Below are 7,992 nucleotides of genomic sequence, written 5' to 3' on the forward strand. Positions count from 1 at the left end.
AGGCTTTAAGAAGTGGCGAGAATCTTGTCCGACAGAGAACAAGACACAGTTACTCCCCTAAAACACACTGCTTGCAACCACGATCCCCAGAAGACATTGTAGTAATACTGGTTCTTCTCTTCCCCTTCAGCATCTTGTCTGGGCTCTGTGCCTCCAAAGGGCTTCGCCTGCTTTGTACTCTGCCTCTCCACAGCCCACAGGGGAGCCCGGTGGACACCGATCTTCCATGAGGCTGCAGGGGAGAGTTTACTTTTTTCCTCCCACAAGGCCCAAGGAACAGAGGAGTCATTTAAACCTTATAAACACTGGCAGGCTCAGAAAGCCAGTGACCAGCCTTAAAAACATGTCTCTGTTTCCTTTGGCAAATTGGCAAATTCAGTAATATTTTCAGATAAGAAGGTAAACAGAGGGTGGCGGGGATTAAGGAGGCCTAGTTTAGGCCAGTATCTTTATAGATGGGGAAAAGAAATATTGTTGAAGTCTTTCCCTTTCAGGGAAAAGGAATAGCTATTAAGCCCATCATAGCCTCAAAAGATGGGCTTTTGTGGGTGAGAGAGGTGGAACCTTCTCTCTGTATCTTTAAGAAAAAGGAAGAACACTACATAACAAGGTGCCAGGCCCACTTGCATCAGATCTCAGACTCAGAGTTTTAAATCAAGGAACAACATCACTTCTCAGCCTTTTGGCTAAGATCAAGTGTAGTATCTGTTATTAGTAAAATCAAGGATCGAGGCAGGACTAGAAATCCTACAGAGAGGGCCCTCAGATACAATGGACTGCCTGAGAGGCACTAAGTCCCTTCTTTTTAAAAAACAGGAAATCCATGCCTTTTAGACAGGATGCTGAGGAACAATCCCAAGAGGTTTTGACCTGGGGCTTGAAGCTGGGTGGGGCGGGGGGGGGGCAAAGAGGATGAACTCTGAAATGGAAGGAGAAAGCCGCATAGCTCGAACGCAGGCACATCGTAGCTTCTGAAATACTCCCAGTGGAGCATGGGACCCTAAGAAAGAAAATAGTGAACTCACAGTAAAAATATTTCAAGTTCCTTTCTACCACCATTCCCCAGACCTAGAATGCTGTTTGTTTCTGAATTCAATTGGAGACAAGTAGATATTTTACAAGATTTAAAGATATTCTCTAATGGGAAATTGGGCCCCAGGAAAGGAATTTTTTGTGTTTCATTCACAGCCCCATCACCACTCTCCAGAAGAGTGGTTGATACCTACTAGGTACTTAGAACATACCTGTAGATTGGATGAATAACTCCAACTGTGGCCCATATCTCTCCATTTTAGTGTGACCCAGAGCCAAATGATGCCCTGTCTGACTGGGAGCAAGGGTTGCTGGATTTTAGCAAATACTCGTCTTTGGATTTTATTTGCACTGAGTCAAGGAGTGTCCCCAGTAATTCTACTAGCAACTATATCTGGAATCTAATGCCAGTCTATGATTATTCAATTGAATAGATCAACTCTACAATGTCCCCTGAGTTCCTACAGCAAAAATAACCTTTTCCAGTGTAGAAATGAAGTTGTTAACTGTGGCTCTGGATGCCAGAAATACAGGCTTCCATCGTCCTGCATTTCCTACTTTACCTTGTTGTTGATACTGAAGCCGAATTGTGTTGATGTTGGTTTCCAAGGTAAACAACACTTCACAGGGGAAATGTTTGGACCTAGAGATTCCTGTTTGGCCCAAGTATGGCCAAATGCCTGGAATAATGAGCATTTCCATTCATTTCCTTTCAAAGTGTTTCTGATAATGCATTTAAGTGGACTGCCCAAAATCTCCCCTATTGGTCAGTTTTCAAAAAGCAGTCTCTTGCATACAAGCAATGCTTCCTGCTCTCATGGAATTTCAGAGAAAATGTAAGACTTGTACCTCTTTGACGTTCCCCAAGATCCCAAGAATACAAGCAAAACAAGAACCAAAAAAGACAGGAAGATGGGGAGGGAAGCTGGCGATGGATGGTTACCAGTTGCTAATCCGAATGTCCAGCATGTTCCTGGTACAAAGTTAAGGCTTTCAGATACATGATCTTAGTGAACCTTTTCAACAGCCCTGAGAGAAAGGCTTCTTCCCCCCACCCCAATTTCAGAGGTGACAAAGCTGAGGCATAGAGACAGTCCAAGGTCAGCAGCTCAGGTATGACCAGGCTGGGACTTCATGTCAGTGTCTACCCTCTTAGCCACTAGGCTATATTGCCTCTCCAATCTTGTTCTTTGTCCTCATCGTACAAATCTTTCTCTAGGAAACAAGAATGGCTTCTGAATCAGTCAGTGAGTCCTTGGGCCTGGAGAGAAGACACTATGAATCAAGGACCTCAAAGTGGTTCCATATGAGTAGGCTGTATATATCAAAAATTGGAGATGGGCCAGGAATTTAGCTCCATGGTGCTGTTGCCTGCCTTACAAGTGCAAGGTCCTGAGTTCAATCACTGGTACCAAAAAAAAAAGAATGAAAGTTGGAGATGGACATATGGAGTTTTGTGGATAAGCTGATGAACTTGATTTTCTCTGGAGGGCTGTGGGGGCCAGGGCAGGTTTGACCTGTAGGCAGAGCATTGCCAGGATCATGGGTTAGCAGCAGTAGGCCGACTATGGTGTGCCAGCCTTCATGGGATCCTAAGCAAGACAGACACTGTTGAGCTGCAGAAGTCATCTTCCCCATGACTGGCACTCTCAGAAAAGGTTGGGTAGGGAAACGCTGATAAGCTCAGAAACAGGGAATGCAAGTGTCACTGGTTTTGAGAGGAAAAGGATCGCTGAACAAAGACCACAGCTGGGCCATCATACAAGAGGACTTGGCAACTTGTCCAGGGTTGCCTTCGTCTTCTGACACACGTGGCATTACAGTCAAACTAGAGTCAGGCTCATCCTTGACAGATGGGGCTTAAAGCTCTGGGAAAAAAATCCCTAGGAACTTTGCTATTCCACATGTGGTCCAGGGACCAATAGCACAAAGGTCCAGGGAATAATAATACAAACATCACCAGGAGTTTATCAGGAGCTCTTCAGAAATGCAGAGGGCTGGGGATTTAGCTCAGTGGCACCACCTCAGCCTCCAAAGCGCAAGGTCCTGAGTTCGATCCCCACACCAAAAAGGAAAAAAGAAACGCAGAATCTCAGGCTCCATCCACCTGTCTGAATGAGAATGAGGAGCATGTTATCCAGCTCCCCAGTTGATTCAAGTTTGAGAAGCACTGTTCTTGACCGTGCCTGATTTTTTGGATCAGAATTTCTGAAGCTGTAGTTCTCAGATTTGTATAATTTCTACTCTCCAGATAAAGTAGATGTGTTGAAGTTTGGTAACCAGCATAGGAAGCCTTTGTGATAATCCTAAGAATGTTAATACTATATCATCTAAACTACATTTTCATATCCCTCCTCAAGAGTGCCACAGAAATTCCCTTTGAAAGGGCATAGAGAATATCATCAGTCTATTTGCAATCTTTCTGCTTCTTTTAAAGGATTTGTGACAGTTTACAAGCAAAGCAGGTGGTCTGCTGAGGAGCAAAGTAGGGTGTGTTCTAGGAAACTCCCTAGTCCCACAACCCAAGCACATGTGGGATAGGACACAGCCTAAAATCTCACCACTAGGTTCATACCATGCTCTGTATTTAAAACAAAACAAAACAAAACAAAACATTTTTTTTTCTGCATGAGAAAGCGCACTTACCCTCCTAGTAAGTCATTGGTGACTTTTTGGAGCTTGTTTTTCTTGATGATAACCTATACCCAAAGAATATCCTCCATTTCTTGCCCCCCCCAGTCATATCACATCTGTTCTGGCAGGCCTGCAAAACTTCCTGGCTGGTCTCTCTGCGTCTACTCCATCCGGTTTGGCCTCTACTACACAAAGTAGTCAGTGAAAGTGGTCACTGAAATGCAGAAATCAGATCATGCATATCTTAATCTAACTAGTAACTGCCTATATCGGTTTCCTTTGGCTACTGTAGCAGACAGTTACAACCATGGTGACCTAAGACAACAGCAACTTATTGTCTCCCTGTTCTAGAGGCTGAAAGTCCCAAATCAGTGAGTGGGTTGAAATCAACACATTTCTTCTGGAGGTTCTAGAGGACAGACTCTTCTTGTCCTTTCTTGTTTCTAGAAGTTGACAGCATTTGTTGGCTTGTGGCCACATGGTTCCAATCTCCACCTTCATGGTCACATGATCTTCTTTTCTGTCCATGTCAACCTTTCCTTCTATAGGGATGTAGTGTGATTGCATTTAGCACCCACATCTCAGGGTTCTTAATCACAACTGCAAAGTGAGGTTCTATCATATAATGTTTACATTTTTCAGGGATTCAGGCATGGATTTCTTTGGGGGATCTTTACTCAACTTACTATGCTGCTTTTTCATTGTGCTTAATAAAGACCTAACATCTTTACTGTGGCTCAGAGTGTTGGTATGAGCCAGCTCTTATGCCCAGGACAAACTGCTTATTTTTCCTCCTGGTTTCAAATGTTTCAGTCTAGGGTTGGCTGGTGTCAAGGCAGAAGCGTCATGGCAGAAGGGATGGCAGAGAAAATCTGCTCATCTCATTACAGAAAGGAGGCAGAGGAGGCAGAAAGTGTCAGAAACAAGATACATCCTTTGAAAACACGCCCCCCAGTGGCCTGTTTTCTCCTTCTGGGAACCACCTCTAACAAGTATCTCATTCAGCTAGGAACTCAATAATGGGCGCACCCATTGATGAGGTTAGCACATTCATGAACCAATCATCTCCTGAAAGTCATACCTCTAAACACATGAGACTTTTGAGGGACAATTAAATAATAATAGGGTTCGATGTGATCTTGGCCCTGACTGGTTCTCAGACCCCATCTTGTTCTACCTTTCTTCTCATCCAGCCCATTCTTTGGCTTGCTTTCAGGTCTTCCATCAAATGTATTCCTGCCACAGGACATTTGTTCTAACCCTAACCCCTTTTTCTTGGAATATTGCTACTCTTGCTTCATTTGCTGAAAGAACAAAGTGAATGAACAAATGGGGAGCTCAGGAAATAAGTTAGTGGCAAAAGTAGAAGCAACTTCATGGGGAGACATTAAATTCTACTTTTCAGTTTTGCTCAGGTTAAAAATGTTCCCATCTCATCTTTTTTACTGACCAAATACCCCAGAATATTCCCAGCCCTTAGCTATCCATGTGCTTGCTGAAAAATAGGCACATTAGACAACTGTAGCAAAATCATGGGGATTTTTAGGAATAATGCCACATGGGACTGTCCCAGTCTCTTTATTCTTGAAGGAAAAAGACAGTCCAAGGTGTAGAAATCTATCTTGACTTCCACCAACAATTTTGATGAGATTTATTCTCCTAGTGGCTGATGAATGCTCATTGTTGAATTTTGCGGCATTTTCACAGAGGTCACTGCTACTAGTTGTCATTCCACTCTGGAGATGGAAGGCCTGCTCGTGCCTAAATGACCTTCAATTATCTCCTAACTCTGACAGTAGAACTACCATTAAATGGAATTTCTAGTATATTATGGTGAAAAAATAAATAGAAGCTTTTCTTTTGCCCTAAAAAGGATTCTAATTTATGTCTAGATACACAAATAAACTGTAGCACACTATCTTATAAACAGTGGGTACTCTAGAGAGATGCACTGAACCCCTTCTGGTTTGTCCTAGCTTTCTTCATTAGTACTGTAAATGTTGCATCCTTGGAAAAGCCCTTAGTCTCAGATAATTCAGGATAGCTGGTTGCTCTACTGGCAGCTAGTAGGCCTAACCTTACCTCTTGAGGGACCCAGAAAAGATAAGTGCAGGCACATATAGTATATGTCTAAATATGCAAAAGTTATAAATCAACCTAACACACCACTGAATAAAAAATATGTTCTATCTTCCTACCATGATAAATGTTTCCAAAACAACCTGGAAGGTCAGATTTGAATTCTACATTCTTGGGTTCCTCTCTGGTTTCTGGTTTCTCTCCATTTTCTCTTCCCCTTCCTATCTCTGTCTCATACCTGGGTGGATCTTGCTCAAGCTCCAACTGTTATCAATAAACTGTCAGCTCTTATTTATTCCTTTGGCCTTGGGGTAAACTGATTTGGGGTCCATCATGGGAGGAGAATGAACCCCACATCCAAACTGTTCTGGAATTGAAATTAAGACCTTCTGAGCAGAGAATTCTGGAATTCTTGGCACTTGAAGTCTGGTTTACAACAGGTGAGGAGGACCTGCAGAACTGGAAATAAGGGTATTATTTTCAACTTTGACATACACCACTGGGTCCTCCTCAGCCGGCGGTCAGGGTTATTCAACTGTAGAAATAAAATTTGCACAAAAATTTGCAGATGCTTTCAGACTATTCCTAGAAAGAACTAACTGAGGTCCTCACTAGAAGAAATGAAATTGTGGTACCTGTCTCAGTCACTTTCTTGTTGCTGGGACAAACACCTTGCACCCACAATGTAAGAGGAGACATTTATTTTGCCTCATATTTCAATCCAGGGTCAGTCAGCTCCCAAGAAGAAACAGAATGGCATCGGGACCTACCAGAGGACAGATACTCATGGCATGGAGACAAGAAGCACAGAGAATCAGAGGAGGAGTGGGGAGGAGAGACATATCTTTCCAGGTTATAGTCACCATGACCTGCCTCTTCTGACCATATTCACCTCCTAACAGCAAGGCAGCTGTAAAGGCCTATAATCCAATCACCTTCCAAAAGCCCTCCCTAAAACCTCAGAAGGAATTAGGGTGATACCCGGACACAAATCATAACATACCACTCCCAGCCCCCAAAATATTCATGTGCAAGTCTTTATGTAAAGTACTTTAGTCCATCTCTAAAAGTCACCAGAGTTTTAACAGTTTCACCACTGCTGAAAAGTCCAAGTCTCCTCTGAGACTTAAAGCAAACTCTTAGCTGTGAGTGCCTGTAAATCAAGAACAAAGTTAAACATTGCCAACATATAATGGTATAGAGTAGATTCCCCATTCCAGAAGTATAAAATAGGGGATAGAAAGCAATGGGACCAAAAGAAGACTGAAACCCAGCAAGACAAGCATTAAGTCCTGTAGTTTCGTGTCCAATACCTGGGGAAAGTTGTTGTGAGATATGAACTCTGAAGGGCTTGGGCTGTCATGCCCCTATAGCATTCTTGATTTGTATAGCCCTCATAGCTGCTCACTTGGGCTGATGCTGCCCACTCCTTCTGACTTCCCTCCAGTGTTCCACATTGCTGGCTTCTCCAACTTTCTGGGGTCTCTACTGCACTTTTGCCTTCACTCTCACAGCTTCACACACTGCCCTCTCGGAGGCACACTGAAATCTGGAATCTGGGTGGAAACCTCCCTGATATGACAACTCTTGCATTCTGTATATCCATAAACCCAGCATCATGTGGATGATGTCAAAGTCTTCTGCCAGATTGGGCAGTAGTTAGGTCCCCTTGAATCATGGCTGCATATCCTGGATGGCTGAGCACTGTGAACTGAATACTGGTAAACCAATTTCCTAGGCAGCCCTTTTTGAGCTGGGTGCCTTGAAGCTGTCTTCTCAATGCAGTCTCACTTTTTCATCCTTCATCAGGTGAAGCAATCTTCCTGATTCCTGTGATACCCTTGAGCCATCATTTCTATTGTAAAGTACTTGACTTCCTTCCAGCAACCAAGCTTTACTCTGCTCCATACTTGCTGAATTTTCTTTTTAGAAAAACTGAAAACTTTTTAAATGAGCTTTTTGCTCCTGGTTCTCAGTATAAACCTGGCTAAAAGCAGCAAGAAGTATCCATGCTCTATCCTGAATATTAAGGTCCCTTAATATTTCCTCCACTAGCTTAATTAGTTGCACTGCCTTCAGTCTCAGTCTCCTGCAAAATCTCAGGCTATGAGCAAAACAAAGACAACTTTTCTGCCAGAGCAAAATACACATGGCCTGTAGTACAACTGCTAATGTAGTGCTTGTTCCTCACTGAGATTTCTTACTCCTGGTGTTTTTTTGTCTGCTTTTTTTTTTTTTTTTTTTTTT

General features: G+C 43.0%; 1 pseudogene; it reads left to right on the top strand.

Annotated features, from left to right (window-relative positions):
- The first annotated feature begins 666 nt into the window (after nucleotides 1-666).
- LOC117283295 lies at nucleotides 667-751 on the top strand (annotated as a pseudogene).
- The last annotated feature ends 7,241 nt before the right edge of the window (nucleotides 752-7,992 follow it).

This window comes from Fukomys damarensis, unplaced genomic scaffold, assembly GCF_012274545.1.
Source record: "Fukomys damarensis isolate Sample0158 unplaced genomic scaffold, DMR_v1.0_HiC HiC_scaffold_24, whole genome shotgun sequence".
NCBI classification, from domain to species: domain Eukaryota; kingdom Metazoa; phylum Chordata; class Mammalia; order Rodentia; family Bathyergidae; genus Fukomys; species Fukomys damarensis.